Genomic DNA, 24,334 nt, shown 5'->3' with positions numbered 1-24,334 from the left:
GTTATGAATGACCTAAATATATATTTTCCAAAGAGAATGGAATGGATCTGATTTAGTGGGTAATTGCTTTGTGATTTATATACTCCATTTTCCTAAAGAATTTCAAATTTCCATGTAAATTTACAATAATGTCATTATAAGAAGGAGGAAAAAAAACACAAGCTTTTAAGGAGAGGGATAGGAATTTTCTTGTTACAAATCTCAGGCTATGTTCCCAGAAAAAGAGGACTTTTGATTCAATTCAGCAAGCAATTTTATCACCAGTCATGTGCTGGGCACTAAGGTAGGTGCCAGGAATAAAATAAACAAATATTTTTTAAAAGAAATATTCTCTGCCCTCATGGAATTTATATTCTAGAGGGTCTAACATTCATATACATAAAAATAAATCCATGTAGGGTGGCAGAGGTTAAAAACATTTATTAGAACTGAAGAGAATGGCACTCTAGCTGATTCTTGAAGCTCTGAATTTGAATTCTGAGTCATTCAAATTCTCTGGGTTTTAGTATCCTCATCTGAAACATGAAATGACTTTAGACTTGATAACCTCTAAGGTTCCTTCTAGGTCTAAATCTACAATGATAAGGAGGGAGAGCATTGTAGGCCTAAAAGGAGGTTATCTTGTGAAGTGGCAGACTGAAAAGATAGAATATTTTTGATAAAGAGGGAAAGGGAAAAGCATGTAGACTAGTATAAAAAATAAATGAAAATTTTCTATGTTGGGGAATGATACTTTTAAGAAAAAAAAAAGCACAAATTTAAGGGGCATCTAGTCCAACTGCCTAATTTTGCAGTTGAGGAAACAGGTCCAGAGAAGTAAGGTGACTTGTTCAGGGTCATATAGATCATAAATGACAGAGATGGAATTTGAAAACCCAGAGATACTTCCATTGCTCCACTGTATCTCATACTAGGGGATTTAATTTGAAATCTCCTTTCCCTAGTATGGTGTAAAATAAAAATAATTATCAAATAACAAAGGCATCAGTCAACTATTGTGGGGGTTTTTATTTTCTTTTATTTATATTATTTAAGGTTCAGAATTATCCTTCTTGCAACTTCTGGTAAGCTAAAGCCTATTATCTGTTAATATTAGCCTTGCTAAACCAAAACCTTATAGAATAATAATGACTTATAGAATTCTAATGTTAAGGGAAGACTGGCATTTGTCTGATGAAAGCCAAAGAAGAATTTAAACTTTACAAAGTTATTGAGTTAATTGTTAGCCCCTTTAGTCATATAAGGAAGGATTTGCTTAATGCCTAATGTCTAATTTCTTGAGTATCTTGGTGACTTGTAAATCTATTCCCTCAATGAGCATATTGTGCATCAGTTAAAAAGTTGTTTAATCAGTAACCTGACTTAGTTTATCCTTAGTATCTGTTTAACTCAAATTGTTTTCTTAGGGGATGTATGAGATTATGATTTTGCTTAAATAAGTTTTTTAAGTTTTTGTTATTGAAGGGAGCATGAGATTATGCTGTCTTTTTTTAACTTTTATGATCTAAGAGAACTATTCAATATTATAATATGTAAAAGAATTATTTCTGTCATTCTGGTGTAATTTTGTCTATAAGAAGGTCTACTAAAATTCTAATGAGTTTCAAGGGATTTTTCTATTCCCTGAACCTACACTTAAACATGATAGGTTTTCACCTCAATAATTTCTATGTTAAAGTAGATATATTTTGACAGTAGCTGTTGTTTTTGTCCTTTGTTTGTTCATTGTTCTTAAAGAAGACTAAGACATCAGGAAGGTGATGCCAGGACATGCATGTGAATTAGATTTAAGGTGGGGGGGACTGTGCAAAGTCACCAAACTCTGGTATCATCTGGATATAATGGCAAGCTATAGATCAGGACAATTGGATTTGACCCCAAATGACCTTTTTAAGTTAGGATTTTTCCAGGTCTCAGTTTGACCAAGGTAATGTCCATTCAGTGATTAAAGCTGGGGTGACTAGGTGGCACAGTGGATAGAGCACTGACCCTTGAGTTAGGAGTACCTGAGTTCAAATTCGGCCTCAGACACTTCATAATCACCTAGCTGTGTGGCCTTGGGCAAGCCACTTAACCCCCATTTGCCTTGCAAAAACCTAAAAAAAATGATTAAAGCTAGGTAAGAAATGAGGCAAAGTATGGCCTCTTTTATCTAATCAAAAAAAAAGATCATTCTGGGAGGGGAAGATCTTCTGTTTTTGGCCAAAACAAAAATAGAAAGGAAGGTATGTAAAATGGAAGAGTTCTTTCTGAAATGCATCAATATGAAAATAATGATATTGATAAGAGAGTTGTAATAATAAATCCTTTACTACAAGTGTCTCTTTACTTGTCATCAACACAGAGTATAAGTATCTTCTAAGGTACATTTAAAAAAAACCATTTAGTCTGTCTTTAAACAGTAGCCAAGAAATCTGATGTTTTTTTCACTAAGACCCTTTTTCCCTCCTTCAGTCACATGAGTTCCCTGTCACCTACTGATTCAATACCACGCCACTGTCAGTGATCTCATTCTGTATTTTACCTTTATTGCAAAGACCCTACATGCAGAAAATTGAAAGACAATGAAATCTTTGGAAATAATGGAATCTCTCCCTTTTCTACCATCCCCTTCTCCAAAGACTAACAAAAAAAAGAAACTAGAGGTTGTCAGTGCTGAGATTTCATTTCACTATGAGTGTGCTAGTCTTTGTTTCTGTCATTCTTCAATCTAATAAACTCCAAACCAGTCTCCAGGAAATATGCAATTGGAATGCTGGTGTTTCCCTCAGCAACAGCAAGGAAAATTAATTGACAAGACATTATGACCCTCTTTGATTTTTTTTCCCACTCAAACACAATAGTTTATCTAAAAAAGAAATTGCTTCAGAAAAATCCTAAACAAACCCCATAAAAACAAACAACCACTATCATTTGGCCATCTTTCAACTCTATCTTATGTGAGGCATGAATTTGCTGATTTCAGGAGAGTTGTCAAATCCTGGGGCAGGAATATTCCAGGAAAGGTCAGTCCAAGGGAAAATTGTGGAGTAATTGAAGTTTTCTTTTGGCTCCCTGCCCAGCTCTCTTGATTTGACATATCCCATCTTCTACAAACCCATAATGTGGCATCTGAAAACCCAGAGCCAACATAATTACCAAGTTACCTGGTTGATGCACTCCTTCCTCCCTCAATTACAGTTTATCTGCTTTCCCTCTATTTAATTCAATTCAAATAATCATTTGTTAACAGATCACTAGATACTAGGAATTGTTTTAGGCACTAGATATATGGTATTATCCTTGCTTTCAAGGAGCTTCATTCTACTAAAGGGAAACAACCTGTACATAAAAAAAAAATGAAATAAACATGCATATATATTCACATATAACTTTTATATTATGTACCTATATGATATCTATGCATACATACATGTTTGTACATGTGTACATATATATTTATAGGTATGTGTATATATAAATACATGGGTATATATATGTATATATATATATATATATATATATGTATATATATATTATAGATCAAGATTCAAAGTGATTTCATGATGGTGGTGGTGGTGATGGAGTGGGAGAACACAGACTCTGAGATCAGACCAGATTGACCTGAAACTTGAAGGGACCTAGGGATTTCAAGAGATAGAGGTGATGAGAGAGAACTTTCCAGACAAGATCTGTGCATAGTGTATGAAAAGGAAGAATGTGTTATGTTTGGAAGGATGGGCTTGCTTAGATGAAAAAGGAAGCTACTAAATAGGTTTAGTGTAATGATCATTCCTGACTAATATCAATTTGGCAGTTGAATAGAGAAGGGATTAGAAAGGGAAAAATCTGAAGATAATGATTCCAATGAGTAAGTTATTGCAATAGATGAGAGTTATTGCAATAGGTGAGAATTAATGAAGATCTTTACTAGGGAAGGGACAATAGACATTGCAGAGATGTGTGATAGAATGGCTAGGACTTGGCAATTGATCAGACTCAGGTAGAGAATGTAAGGGAAAGTGAAGAATTGTAGATGCCTCTGAGATTGTCATCTGTTGGACTGGAAAGATACTAATGCTCTAGACAGGAACAAGTTAGCAAAAAAAAAAGTGGTATTTAGGGGAAAAGATAATGAGTCCAGTGCTAGAATACATTTTAACAGAAATCTTTGGGAAATATAATATCTTCATGCCAATAAATTGACTGGTGATAGAAATTTCAGAAACTATGGAGGTTGTTAGATAGGGATAATAACATTAAGGTCTCATCTAGGTCTTGTGACATCTCCCAAAAGTCAGTACCAGCATGACTTCCTACTCTACCTATAGGACGGGACCTATTTCAACTAAAAACATTCACTACAATGAGAATAGTTGACTTCTATTTAGTGCTTTAAGTGCAAATAGTGAATCTTTTCCTTTATATATTTTTGTATATACACAAATATTTGAATTATTTTTCTGGGTCTTTAAGAGCGGAGTTAAAGGGTTAAAGTTATCTTTCTTTTTTTTAAGGTTTTTGCCAGGTAATGGGGTTAAGTGGCTTGCCCAAGGCCACACAGCTAGGTAATTATTAAGTGGCTGAGGATGGATTTGAACTCAGGTACTCCTGACTCCAGGGCAGGTGCTCTATCCACTGCACCACCTAGCTGCCCTAAAGTTATCTTTCACATAGATACTAAAGCTTTCTAGTAATCAGGTCAATTTAGCAATTGAAAAGGGTGCTTTGAGAAAGTCTCAATTGTAACAAAGGCTTGCCTTCTCAATTCCATCAAGTTAGCCCCTATATCACTTGTAAGATCTTTTAGGATCTTTTAGGTACTCCTATTACTGAAATGTCTGATGTTAGCTCCCTGCCCCATCCTGAGTCTCCCCAGAGCTCCTCCCCCAATCTTGAGTTCCTCTAGCCTTTTCTTGAGTTGTCTCCCCTCATTCAGAGTTGAGAGGCTATACCCTTCTTTGATTAGACAAGCCTGAGGTGATATTTCAGATCCCACCTTCTGATAGTCAAAGTTATTTTAACCCCAAGTGGAGGTCTCCATTTGGGGGTTTTGGTTCACTAGCTAGGTCTTCCTCATGCACACCCACTTAATTCTCGACCTAGACAAAAATCAATAAATGTGAATATTAACTTACTTTTGTTTTGCTCTTTCTTAAGGTTAAAACCTCTGATAATATTTGTCCCTGATTAAGATAAACTCTGGGAATTTTAACACACATTTATTGTCACAGGCTAAAAGGGACCCCTCCTCATTTCTGGGGACACTTTCACAAAGGTTTGCAAAGCACTTAATAATTATTATCCAATTTGGTCTACACAATAAACCTGTGAGATAGTTGCAGTTATTTTTATTATTTCCTTTGTGTGAATATGAAAACAGACTAAGACTATAACTTGCCCAGGTTATCATAGATAATTTTTTTCAACTACTGGCCTTGTCTTCCTTTACAGCCCAACTAATCCTACCTTCTTTAGGAAGCCTTCCTCAACTGCTCTTTTTTTTTTTTTGTGGGGCAATAGTGTTAAGTCCTAACCACTCATAATTCTAATGCCTTCTTTCTCCCAATTTTTTCGTATTTATCTGGTATATATATTGCTGTATATTTGTTTATTTATTGTCTCCTTTATTAGACTGTAGACTACTTAAGGACAATGACTGTCTTTTGCCTTTGTTAACATTCCCTTCATTTTTTACTGTGTCTGGTATACACATGCTTAATAAATGATTATTGATTGATTGATTGATAATATCTGGCAGAATTCAAACCTAAACCTTCTCGATCTCCTCTCAGATCTGAGTGGGAGGTCCGAGCAAAGGAAAACAGAAGGTCTAGGTTCTATAAATAGTTTTCAAGGTTGGGAAATGTATGTTGTACAAAAAGCATTTTGTGCCTGCCTACATTTGATTCTTACTGGCATGGTAACTGTACTATAAAGGGATAATAGGGATGAGTATGGAGGATGAAAAAACCTAAAAAAACCTAGACCTCGTTATCAAAATATGTAGTTTGTCTGAATTACCTCCTCCCTCCCATTCTACTGAAAAGTGAATAATTAAACCAACTAGAATTGTTACCTCCTCCTCCTCCAACCTCTAACCCTCTCCTACTCCTCCCACCCCATCTTTTGTGCAGGCTGAATAACAAAATCTGACTCAATTACCTTCATTTTACTTAGTTTGAATACTCAGAACCCTGAAGCTCCTCAGAACCCTTGAGTTGCACACAAACTACAAATATTGCTTTCAACACAAATTAGGGACTTTCCAGACCAGTTTTTCTATACAGATAGTATCCTATTCGTCCATTCAAATGTCACAGAATTCTGAGGATAAACTTTGTATTCTAAGCAGTCCTGTAAAACTATTTAAGCCAAATCTGTACTGTTAGGAGGAAAGTGCTATCAACAAGATTCCTTCCTTAGCTTGCTAATAAATTTCTTTTCAATTTAGTTTGACTACTCTTTTTTTGACCCCCAGTCATGTGGTCTTGAAGGCTCCTCCCAAGGATATTTCTTAGAAAGAGGGATGATGTATTCCTCAGCATAAATTCTTGACTCAAGTATTCAGTTATAATGTTGGCTACTATTCAGAACCTTCCATCTATATTCCTCATTTCATTTATTTAGTTGTCCCTGGTAACCTCTCACCCATCTGGTCTAAAGAACTCTGTCTTTTAATCTTCTTCTTCTTGGTTACAACACTCCTGTCTTAGCTGATTGCTGAACTGATCTGAACAGGTTAATTTCCCTGAGTTTCATAGTGCTACCTACAGGGCAACCACTTGTTTGTAATTCAATTTAACAAGTATTTATGAAGTATTTAGGCACTGTTTAGGGTTGGACTATGGGATTTTTTTTTTTTTTGTTCTGACTTTTGTCCTTAATTTCAGGTTAGCCACTTCTTTATCTTTTTTAAAAAAAATGTTTAATTTATGGAATTAAGAAAAGCATTTCCATAACATATTTTAATTTTAAAAAAGACCTCATACAAAACTGGAAACCTTTTATGTACAGCTTGATGTTGCAGATGAGAATTGGGGTAACCAAATAAAGATAGAGATCAAGGGTAACTGAAGACAAAGGAATTTGCATGTTCCCTGGGATTTAAAACTGCTCAGGATTTATTACAAATTATTGCAAAGTATACAAAAGTTAAAACTTTTCTCTTCCTGGAGAATCAACAGGCACTTTAGGACAGGATAAATAACAAAAGACTAGGCAAAATTGCCTGGGAGACAGAAACAGAGAGAGGAGAGACAAAGAACAGTCAAGCAGAGCTGATTGGGCCAGGTGAGCAGACCAGCTGAGTAGGGTCCAGCTCAGGTTTTTATAGCCTTGCCTATTATGTGGGCACTGAAGGCAAAAGGGGACCCCCCCCCCCCTTTAAGTGACCAAAACCAGATAGAAGGTTGGAAGCTGGGAGTTGTGAATAAGGAGACAGGAGGAGACAAATCTTACTTTTAACAATGAAACAATAGGGACGAATTTATATCTCAGGAGCTGAGAACCTTCCACACTTAAAACAAAATTTAGCAGCATAAAAGATTACAGCATTTGTTTCTAATTAAAAATTTCCTATATTCATAATTTTCTGCACCATTGCTATTCCTTTTAAATATATAATAAAGTTATGTTATACATTTCTTAAAATCTTTTTCTTCCTTTGAGTCCCCTCCCTCACCTTGGCTACAAGTATATATATATATATATATATTCATATGTCCTTTGTAGTTGATTTGGGTATTTATAATAGTTAAAATGACTTAGTCACTCAAAGCAGTTCTTAAAACAATACTTTATAATTTAGAGACAAAGAATTGCTGGGGGGAGAAGAGGAAGGGGGAAGGCACATACTGAGAGATTGTTATAGACTCAGAATTGCCAGGATATGTTGGAGCTAGCTGTAACCAGCTTTTACAATTGTAAAATTTTCAGTGTAAGCATTTATACATCTTGAAAATCAGCAGACACATTAAATCAGGGTTTGATTTGTTGTTTTCTTGATTGACTAGTCTTAGGAAAGTGAGGGAGAAAATGTTAATAATGAAGATTAAACTAAAAATATATCAGGCATCCATTTTCCCTTTGCTCCCTTCCTTCACCAAACCTGTTAAATTTTTGCCAGCTTGCCAATGTAAAATTATTAGCATTTTCAGTTCTTTAGAGGAAAGGCTCTGAAAAACCTAGGCTTTTCTGACTCAGGCCAGACCTCTATCCACATTAGCTCATAAATAAAAAGATTAAATAGAGTATTGTACCTGGTTTCATGTGATTTGCAATCCAACCTGAGAATGGCAAATATAGTTCTGGAGCAAAGGTCAGATCAGTCCACACCTTTTGGGAAGTTAACTCTTTCCAATTTCATTTGCTCAGGGGTTGATGATCTTAGATGATAGTGGTGGGAGGCTTTCACCTCTTTCTACTACATCAACTTCCTAGTGTTATAAGATCATGACTTAGATCATGTAATCTAACCCTCTCATTTTTTACAGATGAGCAAAATAAGGTTCAAAGTCACATACTAAGTCAGTTCACACTGACTGTAATAAGTCAGTCTAGGATTCCAAATTCAATCTTCTTTCTGAGGTAACATTGTTATAGAGAGAGCTTGTGAAAACAAAGCCAGAATAGAGGAAAAAACAGATTATAAAAGAAGACATAGAGGGAACAAGAACAAAATGCAATAGAAATAGAACAGAAGTAAGCAGTTCATATTTGGGGATTTAAAATTCTAAATTTGCCATCTTTAAACAATGATCAAACTGGCCAGGAACTAGTGTAGTCCTCTGCACATTGTAGGTGGGTGTTCTATCAATGATATAATCATGATATAATATTTTATTTGTTAAAAATTCTTACCTTTAAGAAGAGAAAAATGACTCTAGGTGTGTAGATCATGGCATTTGAGGGATTACTTTAAGGTTTTATACATGGCCCAGAAGAATCCATCATAAGGGAAATTTTATTGCAAATGGAAGAAAACGTGGCAAACTGTCATAGATCATGGGGGATTTAGAGTTGGAAAGCACCTTAGAAATCATTTAATCCTACCTCCTAATTGTACAGATATGGAAACTGAATCCTAGAGAAGTCATAGGTTTCTTGATTGAAGGTACTCCTAGAGGAACTAAGTCTAACTCCCTCATTTTACACAATTAAGGTATCATATCAGACATTCCTGATTACAGTCTTCTACTTTGTTACTCTTCAATTCATTGATACTGACCTCCTAGCTCTTCTATAAATAAGATTCTCCATCTCTGGACTTGGGGTATTTTTCCCTGGCTTTCTCTGTTCCCAGAATGTAATCATCTCTTTGGCTCTTGGTTTCCTTCAAGTCTTGACTAAAATTCCACCTTTTACAGGATATCTTTCCCAAACCCTATTGTCTTCCTTCTGTTGATTGTTTCTAATTTATTCTGTAACTAGTGTGTTCTTACATAATTATTTGCATATTGTATCCCCCATTAAAATTTGAACTTCTTGAGAGCAAAGACTTTTTTAGCTTTCTTTGTATCCTTAGTGCAAAGAAGGTAGTTAATAAATGTTTATTGATTGTTGATTGATTCCAAGTCTAATATCTAACTAATATCCATTGTACTCACATAAATAATAAACATCAAAGAAAAAAAAGAAAAGAAATCATATTCTTGGGCTCCCACAATTTATTGTTTTTTTTCCCCACCACCATGATTTGTTTTGGTTCACCTTAATTTTTAAGAAAAATTCTATAGTTAAGTATCTGAAACAAAGATCTATTTGTGTTTTCATATTTCTTGGGGAAAAAATCCACACATGGACCAAGGGCATCCATGATGAAGGAAAAAAAGGGAACAGACTTTTGTTGTTCAATTGTGGACAACTCTTTGTCACCACATTTGAGGTTTTTTAAAGTAAAAATAATGGAATTGTTTACCATTCCTTCTCTAGCTCATTGTACAGATGAAAAAACTGAGGCAAATAGTGTTAAGGGACTTGTCCAGGATCCCACAGCTGGTAAATGTCTGAGGCCAGATTTGGTTTCAAGAAGATGAGTCTTCCTGACTTTAAGCATGGTATTCTATCCACTGCACCATTTAACTGCCTGATCATGTTTCTATAGTTACCCAGTTGACTGAAACCTACACAGAAGACAAGAAAGACTCCTTTGTGCTTGTTGTTAGTGATCATAAAACCTCAACCTAAGGCTTTTCTTCCAATCCATGTGTATCCTATGCATCAATCAAAATCATATAAGATTTTTTTTTTTAAATTAGCAATGGGGCAGCTTCTCCAAAAGAGAGAAGGAAAAAAAATTAGCAACAGACTACTTTGACAGTCTTTTAATTATTAATGCCAAGCAAGGATTTAAACAAGAAAACATGCCTATTAAACACATTTGCATTGTCATGGAGTAACTATAGCAAAGAGTTCAAATTGAAAGGGAATCCTTGTGGATGGTGAAACTCTCAGTATCCTTCCATTTGGGGATCACATTGTAAGCCCTGGAAGATGATACTTTCTTTTAGATGAGATCCATATTCATTAAAAATAATTTGTTTTTTTGATTACACAAACAAATGAAAAACCCTAAACCAAATATTGGAAGAAAGTCTATTGTGCTGGTCAGACAACTCATGGAGTTGATACATCAGTATATGTATCTGGGAAAGACAACACAAATTGACAATGAATTTGGACCAGAATTAAATAGAAAGGGGGTCTGAATAATTGCTGGGAAATCGTATAATTCTTATTTTAGAAAATTTTTTAATTTTATATTTACACAATAATTCAGTATTAGAGCAGGCAAAAACACCTTGAATTATTGACCATCCATTTTAGAATCCAATTACCAAATGAGTTCCATGGATGAAACAGTTTTTTGCATATATTTTGGGATTTAGAAGCAGAAGAGATTTGGATAAATAAAATTGGAAAAGGGAATATAGGCCTAAGCCATATCTTTTTTTAATGAGTATTCTTCCAATGTTATATAATTGCAAGTCATGAAATTCCACTATTTCTGAAAAATTAAAGTTGAGGATCACTTAAATGATAATAGAAAGGTATGAAATGGATGTGAACAAGCTGCAACACATTTTAAGTGAGAAATTATGCAGGAAAAAGTGGTGTAAGAAAATTATATCATCAGAAAAATACATGACCAGGGAAAAACAAGACTGACTAATCATGTAGAAAGAGCAAGCGAAAACTTATGGATGTTTTATGTTTTGTTCATAACTCCACAATGTTAGGAAAATGAATGGAAGACTTCAGCAACAAATTGGGAAGACTCCTGTGGGAAATTTATGGCAGAACATCCTGTCTCACAGAATGAACAGGTATGAATAGGATTATTGAACTACATTACTCCATTATGTACCCATATCAAGGAGATCACAGATCCATCAGTGACTGAAAATTGAAGATGATTTTTTTCTGAAATCTTTGGAAGGAAGAGAATAAGCATTTATATGGCCTTTGTCTTTTTGCCAGTTACTGTGTGAAATTCTTTAAAAATATTATCTCACTTAATCCTCACAACCATCCTGGAAACTGAAGCAGACAAAATTTAATAACTTGGCCAGGGTTTACAGTTAAGAAGTGTCTGAGTCTAGATTTGAACTCAGGTCTTCCTGATTCCAGATTCAGGATTCTATGACCTGTGCCATCTAGCTGCCCTTGATTCAATCTAATATTTACCTTTGTTTCCACTTATATCTTGTATTTTTTGTACTTCATCCTTTCTCCATCAATGCCTCTCTTGAAGGAGATGATTCAATTATTATGAATGAAGTTGGCTGGATCCCTTTTTTTTGGTCCTAAAGTTTCAAAGGAGTGGTAGTTACTATTTAGTGTTCAATTGTTTCGATTGTGTCTGATTCTTGATGACCTAATTTGAGGTTTTCTTGGTAAAGATACTGAAGGGTTTTTCCATTTTCTTTTTCAGTCCATTTACAGTTGAGGAAACCAAGGCATATAGGGTTAAATGACTTGCCCAGATAATAAGCATCTGAGGACAGATTTGAACTTTGGAAGATGAGTCTTCCTTCTTGAATTCAGGTCCAGACCTGTATCCATTGTGCCCCTAGGGATATAAAATTATCAGTTCTTGTATTTGCCTATCTAGATGTTCTTACTCAACCCCTGAATTCTTGGGGACTCATCTAAAAATAAGTTCTCTAGCATTATCCCTGACTTCCTTCAAGGCTTGAGCATATGAGGTGCTACTCTCTGCATGAGATCTTTCCTAAACTCTCTGGGTATTGGTGTTCTCTCCATACACATATACACATCTATTTTGCCATCAGTGAGTATGTCTTTTTCCATCTGACTGTCACTCTGTCTATCTACCCACCATATAGTTGAGTCCATTTTGTTATTCTATCAGTAAAAAAATAAACTCTTTGAGGACAAGGATTATTTTAAAAATTCTTTTGGAATTCCATGGTTTAGCATAATTCCTGGTGCTTAAAACATTCTCTGGATTGCATTACCCAACAACTTTATTCTCTGTTGAGGGCCAGCTTCCACAGAAGTGAGGACCCATGTGGGAACACAGGGTATTCTAATGGCCATGACTCAGATCATTTCCAAATAACCGCCACCTGAACATAGTCTCAGGAGCTGGCATGCCGCCCTGAGAGATAAGGTGCACCGGAGTCCTTGGAAGCTGGTCTTTCTACCTCACAGCCCTAAGGGCACAGGACACAGCTGTGTTTTACCACCTCCCCTCAACTACCCCCTTATCCTGTAATGCAAGTGCTGCACGTAGACTGCTTTCAATCTCCCATTACCTCGTTTTTCTTTGTTCTACCCCAGAAGACCTAATAGTATATATATGTAGAAGCTAAGCAGTAATAAAACTGAGCTGCAGGCATAAGGCAATGTGGCTTGATTCCTTATTTTCAGCTCCCCTCAGGGAGGGAGGTTGTCACTGATAGGGCCCCAAGGTGAAGCAAGCTGCAACAGACCCAGATGTTCCTGGATCTAAAGTAACCAAGGATAAGCATGTATTCTTGCTCATTAATGGTTTGGTTGGCTCACCAATGAACCCTGACCTAAACATTTGTGGTGTTAGAGGTGTGTGGGAAGATTTCTGATAAGGAAGTCTACTGATTTCCAGGATAAATATCATAAATGTCCAAGATAAGTTTTGTTATAAAAGTCTGAATATTCAACAATAAAGTCAAGAGATTGTTTTCATGACATTAAATGTTGGTGCTTTCATGACATCTAGGTGTTTGTAGGATATCTCTTCAATCTGGCTCTCAAGTCAATGTTCAGGCACACACCTGAGTTGTCATGGGTGATAACTGGTGCCTGAACAGGAGGGACCTGGAGGGGAATTAGTCTTGAAAGGAAAGACATGTCTGGACAGCCTGCAGGTCACAGAGCACTCTACAAGACAACAGGTATTGGGGATATATACTTTTAAAATTTTTTCACCAGGTTTAAAACAGAGAGCATTAATATGGATCAGGGGCAATCTAAGGACAGAGGGCATTATTTGACAGAGTTAAAGCAGATAGTTAAAGAAAGAGGCTTGTTAATAATAGCAAAACAATTGGAAGAATTTATTGAATGTGTAAAAAAATGTTGTCCTTGGTTTCCAGAAGTAGTGCTAAATACTGAAAATTGGGAGACTATGGGAAGACAGATGAGTAAACATTTTAGACAGGAAGGTTGGGAGGCATTTCCTATAGAAGTCTTTCATTGTGGAATATTTTAAATATCTGTATGACTCCAACTGGAGATGTTTCTTTGACTCAGAGTATGTTAAAATTTGATGTAGATGTTCAAACTATTCATCAGGAAGATAAAAGAAAAAGGAAAAGGAAGAAGAAGAAGAATGGTGGCCTTTACCTCCAATGCCACCTCCTCCTAACTTTAATAACCTACTTTCTGCTCCTTTTATGGTCTAAAGAAGAAAATGCTAACAAAGATAAGGGGCATATGAATGTTGTTCGAAAGGCTGTTCAAAAAGCAGTGGATAAAGGAGAGGAGATTCCATAGGACATGGAAGAGTTATTGTCCTCCTTTCCCATATTTGAGAAACTTGCTCCAAAGAATCCAGGGAATGTTTTGAGAGAATATGATAATTTAGATTTTTAAAACATTTAAGGAATTAAAATCAGCAACAAGCATGTATAGCAATACTAGTCCATATGTTTTAACTATGATAGAAATATAAGTTAGACAAATATTAGTCCCAGAAGATTGAACTATGATAGCAAAAACTACTATTATACCAGGAGATTACTTATGGAAAACTGAATTTTTTGAGAATTGTACTAGTCAAGCTAAAAGAAATGAAGCAACAGGATTAAGAATAACATTTGAAATGCTCACTGGCACTGGTCCATGGGCAGGAGTAAATAAACAAACTAGGTATAGCTTATAAGCATATCAACAAATATCCATTGCCACAAAATAGGCATGGCTGAAAATTGCCTGAAAAGGAAGGAGGCAATACTTCATTTACAAAAATAAAAAAGGAACTAATGAAGATTTTGCACAATTTCTTGTTAAACTGCAACAGGTAGTTCAAAGGGGTGTGTGAGAGATCAGATAGCTTGCTTTTGTGTGGTTCATTTATCTCAACCTTGAAGTTAGCAGAAAGAGGAATTAAGAAAAAGGACTAGCTAAGAGAGAATTATTTCATGAAGACAACAAAATAAAATATTAAAAAATGTTAACAAGGGAATTTATTTGAAGTTATAGAAATAGAGAAAATGACAGTGAGTATTTGCAGATGAGAAAGGTATGCGTTAAATAAGCAATTGCAAAAGAAATACTATTTGACATTGAGAAAGCTTTGAAGTAAATTGAAGTAAATTCCAAAAACAAAAAAAACCCCAATAGAATCAGGTTTATTCTAAAGTATATAATTTGATTATTACAGAAAATAATGGGTCAATTGAGGATTTAAAAACAGAAGACTCCCCCACCCAGAAAAGACTTAGTACTATACCCTTAAAAAGAAGTTATTTGGTTTATTCTAAGCTAAAGAGGGGGCAAGGGATATTCCAATTAGGCTGAGGGATTTTTGAGTGACTGCCTTCTCAAAAATTATAGTAGAGTTATTTGTAGTTAAAATCAAGAAGTGTTAAATATTAAAACCTTTGAATGGAAAAATGTATTGTGAAAAATGGAATGTTCTCTGGATTTTTCCTCTTGTTTCTTGGAGATTTGTCACCTTTGGTGGTGTTTGTTTTTGTTTTTCAGCTGGAGTGTGTGTAGTTTATCTGGTACCCTGTTGTCTTTGTCTGTGTAACGTTTAGAGGACCCTCTAGTGTAAGAGCAAGGTGGGGTTTTCCTGGAGTTTGAGGGCCTCTCTAGTTCAAAATGTTCTGACTCCATTTGTGTTTTATATGTGTTTGCTTTAAATTACAGGCAGAGGGAAGCTCTCAGCTGTCTCTGCATAATCAGGCCTGCTGTCACATTTCTGTGTTCTGATTGGTCAATTTCTTTCCATTCTCTCTTTTCAAAATTAGATCTTCTTTTTTCTAAAAACTCATGATGTGGGACCATAAAGGAGATTTTCCCGAAAATCATGTTGTTTTTGGAGGAGAAAGGGTTCTATTATTTTCTCTTATTTTCTTTTGTTTCTTTTCTGGTCTGATTAACAACAGGTTAATTAATTAATTAACAAGTGATTTGGCATATTATATTTATAAGGACCTAGAAGAAATTGAAATTGTCCCTAAAATTATTTTTTTGACTGGTCTTAATTAGCATGCTAAAAAAAAAGAGTTTTTTTTTATTATAATGTTTTGTGGCTCCTCCAGAATCTTAAAAATTTTAGGGGTGTGGTGTGTGTGTGTGTGTGAGGACATAAAGGTAAAGAATTAGTGTACACTACCTAGATATCTTAAAATGTCAGGAATCTCCAATTTCCAGAACATTATTTTGTCAGTGAGGACAGAAAGCTCTTATATTAGAGCACTAAGAAGTTAGAATAGCACTGATGCAGATAAGAAGAATTTGCAAACTTTTATATTTTGAAAAGGAAAATAATTTAAGGTAATTTTGAACATGATTTTTGGAATTTATAAGATTATTAAGAGAATTATAAAAAATCTTTTAATCATAAAAAAGGAATTTTTAGAAACATTTGGTCTTAAGACTTTTTTATGTATTGCAAAGTTTTAGGGAGTAAAGGCAATATACATTAAATTGAATTGTGTTATGTATAATTTGTAAACTTTTTATAAGAATAGATTCAGACAATTTTTTTTGAAAATTTAAAATTGTATTACAATAACAAACAATGAATAAATTGAAGTGTCATCCATCTCACTCCGTTTATGTGTTTTATATGTCTTTGCTTTAAATTACAGGCAGAGGGAAGCTCTCAGCTGTCTCTGCATGATCAGGCCTGCTGTCATGTCTCCGTGCTCTGATTGATCAATCTTCTTTCCATTCTCTCTTTTCAATATTAGATCTTCTTTTTGGTAAAGATTTATTACAAGAAAATTAGAGAATACCTTGCCAACAGGTTATATCTCTTAAGGTCTTTTTGATCCAGAGAGTTTGTGAAAAGCTATGTTCTTCCACCAAGTGTTTCTTAAAGGGAATATTTATGTGTAAGATCAAAGTAGCTTACTTAATATCTGTTATTTAAGAAGAAGAAATTATATACGTATCCTGTAACACTAACATTGTAAAAGGTTTACATTGGATTTCTATAATTATTATATATATTTTATATATAAAACTAAATTCATAGAGAATCCTATTTTCTTTTTGAAAATAAGAGTATATTTGAACAAGAGGAAAATAAGCTTATAAAACAGAGGTGTGAAATAAATTTGTGTGTAACAGATTTTGAGTTATGAGTTTAACTTTAAGAAAATGAGATGTCAGCATGGAAACATTATATTTCATGTAGGTTAAGAATTTAATGTTCAATTTTAAAGAAGAAAAACAGTAAACTCAGAAGAAGGGTGTATAAGAGTTGGGAAGTATATCTTAACTGCAATTATTTCCAATAATATTGAATAAATGTGAGAGACTTTGAAAAATGATTGAGAAATTGAAAAATTATGTAACTCAAAGTTAGTAACTTACTGATGAGCAAGATGTTGAAAAGTTATGTGATCTAGTTTTATTAACATAAGCTATTTTACTGTAATGATGTCAAAGCCTAGGATTAATAACTGATTGCTTTGTAGAGGTAATGAGAGAAAATTTCTGAAGTTATGATATTCTGGGTTCCCTGAAATTTTAAACAATGTGATGGACCTTATTCTAGACCTGTGGGTCTAAGTATAAATGCAATAATAGAAAAAAATTACAAACTCCTTTTACATGTTATATTAATAGTATTAAAAGAACAGCCATAACCCCTTAAGATTTTTACAGATAGTAAGTATAATTGTCATGTGGTCAGACAAACAGAAACAACCCTTATTAAACACAGCACTGATGAAGAATTATATCAACTCTTTAAAGAATACAAGAAGTTTTAAGAAATAGATACAATCCCTTTTTAATTGAACATATAAATTTGTACATTGGATTGCCTAGGCCTATACATGAAATTAATTATTGGGCTGATCAATTAACCCTTCAACTTCTTATAAGCTTAGTAGAAGGGTAAGCTAGGCTGTCTCACAAAAAATTTCATCAGAATGCCTCTTTACTAAGGAAAAAGTTTAAAATCACCAGCAAGGATTATAGTAAAATTAATTATAGTAAATATATACTAAAAAATTATAGTAAAATCCTATCAACAATGTGTTCCATAATTCCCTACCCCTCCAAATTATTTTGAGAATCCTAGAGGCCAGTCTCCTAATGAATTGTGGCAGATGGATGTGACTCATTATGCACCTTTTGTAAAAATGAAATTCATTCATGTTACTGTAGATACATTTAGTTCATATACAATGGCAACAGCACAAAGTTCAAAGGCTACATAAGATGTGATTGATCATTTATTTCATTGTTTTGCTATTTGTAGGGATACCAAAATCCATAAAGACAGATAATGGTCCTGGATATACTTCCATGGCATTTAAACAATTCTGCCTATACTACAATATAAAACATATTACAAGTATTCCCTTACAACCCTACTGGTCAAGCTTTAGTAGAAAGGAAATATAAAGATTTTAAGAGATTTCTGGAAGTACAAAAGAAGGGGGATTATATAGGGACAAAAGGGAAACAAAAGAGGAGAATAAATATTGCCTTATATACCATGAATTTTTTTTAACATTGAATGATAAACAATTAATACCTGCAGAAAGATTTTTTTAATAAGGATATGCAACATGAAGAGAAGGGCATGGTCACGTGGAAGGACCCTAAGGCATCGACAATGAAAAGGATTTGATCAATTACTAACCTGGGATTGAGATTTTGTCCACAGATGAAGAAACTGTCTGGATACCAGAAAGGAACATCAGACTGTGCAGACCAGATGAATCAAGTAATACAGAAAATGAATACCGTACACTTAAGAAATCAAAAAAAGAAAATATAAGAGGAGAAGGAAGGACAGACCAGGCAAAAGAAGAGCATTACCTGAACTTACAGGACAATTTGTGATGCTTACATTAATCATGAACAATTTGGGGACTGCAAAAGGAACTGAATATTGGACTTATGTTCAAAACCCCCCATGGGTAACTACTCTGCAATGGGGAGAGAGTATGACTGAAGTTGTATTAATAGGGGAAGTTGCAAATTATTTGGGATATGACAAAGTTACTGGAAATATGAAAGAAGAATTGCTGAAAAGAGAAGTTGGGCATAATTTTAAAAATGAGATGTCAGCATGGAAACATTATATTTCATGTAGGTTAAGAATTTAATGGTTTAAATTCTTTAAATGGTATGACACCTATATGTTTTTGTAAAAAAGTGTACTGTTGAACCATGTATTAAATTAAATACAACCAATCATTCTACTCATTCAAGTATTTATAGCATGGGAGCATTTAGGACCTTAGAAATGTTAGGAGATTCATTTGTAGAAAGTACTGAAGGTAGAAAAAGATTTCTTACAGAACCTCCTTTTTAAAATTTATATGCTTGGGATTTTAAACGTGAATATTTTCCATCCTGGGTGGCCTGTAATACCCCCATATAGAGGAATTTATGATTATTCTATTTTACTACAAGAGTAGAATTTTCCTGGTAGAGTTATTTCATGGGATATTCCAAGCTATATTAAACCAATTATGTACCTAGAAATAGGGTTAATTCAGAGACATAGAAGACTATGGCAGCAATAGATGAGATCAGATTTTTACAGTGGAATGTGACATTGGGCAGAATATCTTATGCAGAAAAGAAATTGTCAATGACTGCAGGTATAGGACCAAATATCACTTTTATCAAAGGATCTTCCAAAAATGTCAATATTACTAGAGAAAAGAAGGGTATAATGTTAACTGTTACAATGCATTATTCAAGCATGTGTAGGTAAAGAAGTAATGAATGTTGATGTTGTTTTTTATAAGGCAACCAGAATTTGCTATAATACCCACCAAGGTAAAAGGTTGGTATATATCTTCTGCTGATGAGTTTTTAGAAAAGGAATTAAAAAGAATTAGGCAAAAGATATATGTGAGTTGCACTGTGTTGGGAATATTAAGCATCATAGTATCTATTGTAACTGCTACATCCATAACTATATCCATACAAGTGATGAATAAAGAAAAAAATAGAAGTAACATATATTCAAGAATTGTTAGAAAATATTACTAGAGCGAGCATTAAAGGTGCAGGAGAGAATTAATGAAGATCTATGTCATTTGATTAATTCACTACAAACCTCTGTAATGAACATAGGGGATTGTGTGAATGCTATAGAGATGAAACTACAATTGCAATGTGATTATAGATTTTCTGCCATTTATGTTACTCCTTTAAAATATAATGCTTCACTTATTCCTTGGGATAATATAAAAATTATTTGAATGGAATATGGTATAATAATTTTATAACTTTGGAAATAAATCAATTGCATAAAATTGTTAATGATATTGCATTGGCACCTAGAATGGAAATGGACTCAGATATTGATAATATGTTTAATTATGTTAATGGATTTCATCTTTTCATTTTATGAACCTATTAGTAAGCATGCTTCCTGTCTTTTTTCATTATTATTGATATTATGTTTTATTTCCATTTGTCTCAAATTTCTTTTTCTCTGGGACAACATTTGGGTACCCAAATACATCTCTTAAAGCTTCAGCATGAGTCTGAGAAGGGGGAATTGTTGAGGGCCAGTTTCCATAGGAGTGAGGACACAGATGTTCCTGGACTAAAGTAACCAAGGATAAGCATGTATTATTGCTCTTTAATGGTTTGGTTGGCTCACCACTGAACCCTGACCTAAACAACTGTGGTGCTAGAAGTGTGTGGGAAGATTTTTGATAAGGAAGTCTATAGACTTCAAGAATAAATATGATAAATTTAACCAGGGAAGAAGCTATGTCCAAGTTAAGTTTTGTTTTAAAAGTATGGATATTCAAAAATAAAATCAAGAGATTGTTTTCATGACGTCAAGTGTTGGTTATTTCATAACATCTAAGTGTTTGTGGGATATCTCTTCAAACTGGTTCTCAAGTCAATGATCAGTTGCACACCTGAGTTGTTACGGGTGATAATTCTCCTTGCCAGAAACCATGGACAAACATTTCCACTCTACTTTCAGGTCTTAACTATATGTTTGTTTTGCCTGGCTCAGTCTACCTTACTGTATATGATACCAAGAAGGAAGAGTAGACTGTTTTCAGCTTTTGAGGTCTCTAGCTATTAATAAAAGGTAAATAAAAATAAATAACAGGATATTCTAAATGACACATTTTTAAAAAATGATATATTTTTCTAACCTTTTCCCTCTCTGATTCAATGCACTAAACCTAGGATTTCATTGATATAACTCAGGAAACTCTCAACCATGGCAGGTACTCCTTCAACTAAGGTAGATCTAAAAGTACACCTCAATAGCATCTCTGAGAGATTCTGGGGTATTAAGAGAGCATGATCAGTGTATGTCAGAGGTAGGACTTGAACACATAGCCTCCTTGGTTCTCTGCCTACCAAGGCTGGTTCTCTCTCTAATGTTCTAATGTATCAATGGGAAAGCTAACTTCTCTGCAGTGTCGCTAAGCATAATAACACGGATACAATGTCAGTGTCCGATAATTTAATGATTATTCTTTGTAGAACAATCTCTCCCTGCCACACTCTTCCCTGGCCATGAGTACATAGAAGGAATTCCCCTCCAGGAACAATGAAGGTCTTCAGCTATATAAGGTCTTACAGGCAAACCATCTTAGTCTGACTGAAGACCATTAATTCTCAGTTGTTTCTATATTAGTGGAGTAGAAACTGAAGGATGTAATTTCATAAAGAATATGCCTTCCCCTGGAAGAAGGGTAAATAGCTCAGACATAGCTCACTCTGGAGGTTGCTGTATGGAAAGTCACAAATGGATCCTTTAGTTACCACAGAAACACTTGCTGATTATGACATAGAAGCAGAAATTGTAGGAGGTATAAATGCCCTTCTGATCATATTATTTCTATGGGGAAGAAAAAGGCAATAGAGTGAAAGAAATTCTAAACAGGGGAGGAGATTCAGGAACTTCCAAATGACTTTGTTATTGAAGGTTTACTAATATTTTAACAGAACCTAGACATCTAGTTAAAAAAAAAGTTCAAAATGAAATATTGGAAATATGGCTAGTGAGTGAATCCATACTAACACAACTACTATTAGTAATGGAGAGTATCTTTAATTTTGATGCTTTGGATAGCAAGAATCTGGCAATAATGGCATAGGATATGTGAAAAATGGTTTCTCTTCAAGCTCCTTCAAAAAAAAATCTTTAAAAAAAAAACCTAACAAAAGGGGGGGGCAGCTAAGTGGCACAGTGGATAAAGCACCAGCCCTGGAGTCAGGAGTACCTGGGTTCAAATCCGGTCTCAGACACTTAATAATTACCTAGCTGTGTGGCCTTGGGCAAGCCACTTAACCCCATTTGCCTTGCAAAAAAAAAAAAAAAAAACAAAACCTAAAAAAAAAAATCTTTTTTTTAATCAACCATAGTTTGACTCATTGATAACTTGCACTTGTAATAAGACTCATTAATTCATAGTAAATAACAAAGAAGTGGAAAATCTGAATCATAGAACATTTTAAAAGGAATGCTTATTTTGATTTTTGTTTTTTTACTTCTAAATACATAGAACGTTAAAGATTTTTGGCGTCTGGAATCTCTCCCAGAAACTAGACCTCTGTACTTGAAATCTAGAGTCTATATAATTAGTAGACTCAATTATCTTGCAGTCTTAAGTAGCAAGATTTGAAGTGTCTGGTTAAATTTTAAAAGAGCAACAAAGCTGGAATGTACAATGACTTCTTTGGAAAATGAGCTGGAATTTTCTATGATTGAATATGAAAGACTTGTGATTTCTTTGTTTTGGGAATTGTTGATTGATGCAGATTATGATATATTTATAGTCCATAAAACTTATATAAGAATATATTCTTAGTGACTTGCAAAAGACCCCAGAGAATTTTAATGATTTGCCCAAAGTCACAAAGCTAGTATTTTTCAGAGGCAGAATTTGAACCCAAGTCTTCCTAACTACAGGTTCAAAATATCCATTACTCCTTTCTAGGCTTTTTACCAAAGATTTAAAAAACATTGCCATCTCAAAAATGAACAAATAATAATGAAAAGAGTTTCAGTTATATGTGAAGAACTAGAGTGAGTTGTTATTCCAAAAATCATATTTTGTACTGACAATTAAGGAGAAATCTTTAACCAGATCTTTCTTATAGGTTAAACCATTCTCATGACTTCAAATACCTTTAAGCAGATGACTCATAGGTTTGTTTCTCTATCCCTAACTTCTCTTCAGAGAGATTGAAATCTGTAAGTAGATTATAGGAAATCTCTCTGTCCAATAACAGACATTAATTAAGCTCTTTTGTTTTGGTCAGAAACCCCAAAGTTCTTCATCTCCCAGTTTGATTTTTTTTTGAAAAAGTAAAAGTATTTTTTTTCGCCTCTCCAATCACTGCCTCTCCAAACTGAGATCTGTTAAAGACCTTACATTAAAAAGGTCAAGTTCTCCCACTGGATCTAGGGCCATTTCCAATTGTCCTGATTCATATCTGGCCACTGTACCCAGATGTCTTGGAGAAGAAAGTGAGGCTGGTGTCTTTGCAATTCTCTCTTAAATCCAATTTGGTGTCACCTACCTCCCTGATGTCATGGTTTTTGAGAAGAACAAACAGCAACAACCTGAGAGGAAGCACAATACTCCTGTTGATACTTCAAATTCAACATGCCCCAAACTGTACTTCTTTCTGATTCTCTTTTAATGGTAGCACTTACATACTAGTTATTCAGGCTCAAAAGCTCAGTATCATCTTTGACTTCTATTCTCTCACCTCCCTCATCTAATCAATAGTCAAGATCTGGCTATGCCATTCTCTTTCTGTAATTTCTCTAATATTAGTCCCCTTCCTTTTCATCTTCACTATCACCACCCAATCCAGATCCTTATTACTTTTCCTCTGTACTAGTGAAATTATCTCCCAATTGATCTCTTCATCTTTAACTCTGATATTTCAGGGCCAATCCTGAAATGATTTTTGTGTTCAGTTGTTTTTCAATTGGGTCTGACTCTTCATGACTCCATTTGAGGTTTGCTTGGCAAAGATGTGGTTTACCATTTCCTTCTCCTGCTCATTTTACAGTTGAGGAAACAGAGATAAACAGAGTTGAGTGACTTTTCCAGGTCCACAATCCTGAAATTAGCTCTTCATTTTTCATTTCAGTCTCTTCATACTATTGTCATATCACTGCTTTATGAAGAAATGAAACTTTAAATAGTTTTTAGCTCAGTTAATTGTATAATTTTGAAATTTATAAAGTACTTTCCCTTATAACTACTCATTTTACAGATAAGAAAACTGAGGCATAGAAGAGATGAAGTGACTTTCAGTGTTACCTAACTACGAAGTATGAGGACTCATAAAACATCTGTATCTCCAAATTCCAAGGCTAGTGCTCTTCTTACAACACATTAGGTAATATTTGTCCTTCATTTCCAAAGCAGATCATGACATCAAGGAGGTGATGCCATGACAAGCACATGAATTGGATTTGAGTGTGGGGTGCTGTGCTAAACAGCCTCGCTTTCTTCTCCAGAGCCATCTGGGTCCAGTGACCAGACGTGAATCAGGATGACTGAAGAAAGCAAGGCAATCAGGGTTAAATGACTTGCTCAATGTCACACAGCTAATAAGTGTTAAGTGTCTGAGACTGGATTCATACTTCTGTTCTCCTGACTCTAAGACCAGTGCTCTATCCATTGCATCACTGAAC

General features: G+C 34.5%; 1 long non-coding RNA gene across 1 annotated transcript in view; it reads right to left on the bottom strand.

Annotated features, from left to right (window-relative positions):
* The window catches only part of LOC141523649 (uncharacterized), an 81,208-nt gene that overhangs the window by 42,228 nt on the left and 14,646 nt on the right, over positions 1-24,334 (bottom strand). Inside the window, exon 2 of the long non-coding RNA XR_012478544.1 lies at positions 11,668-11,786. This is a non-coding gene — a long non-coding RNA (uncharacterized LOC141523649). The remainder of the gene's footprint in view (positions 1-11,667; positions 11,787-24,334) is intronic.

This window comes from Macrotis lagotis, chromosome 1 (genome assembly GCF_037893015.1).
Source record: "Macrotis lagotis isolate mMagLag1 chromosome 1, bilby.v1.9.chrom.fasta, whole genome shotgun sequence".
In the NCBI taxonomy this organism is placed as follows: domain Eukaryota; kingdom Metazoa; phylum Chordata; class Mammalia; order Peramelemorphia; family Peramelidae; genus Macrotis; species Macrotis lagotis.
This window is presented reverse-complemented; position numbering and strand designations above follow the sequence as displayed.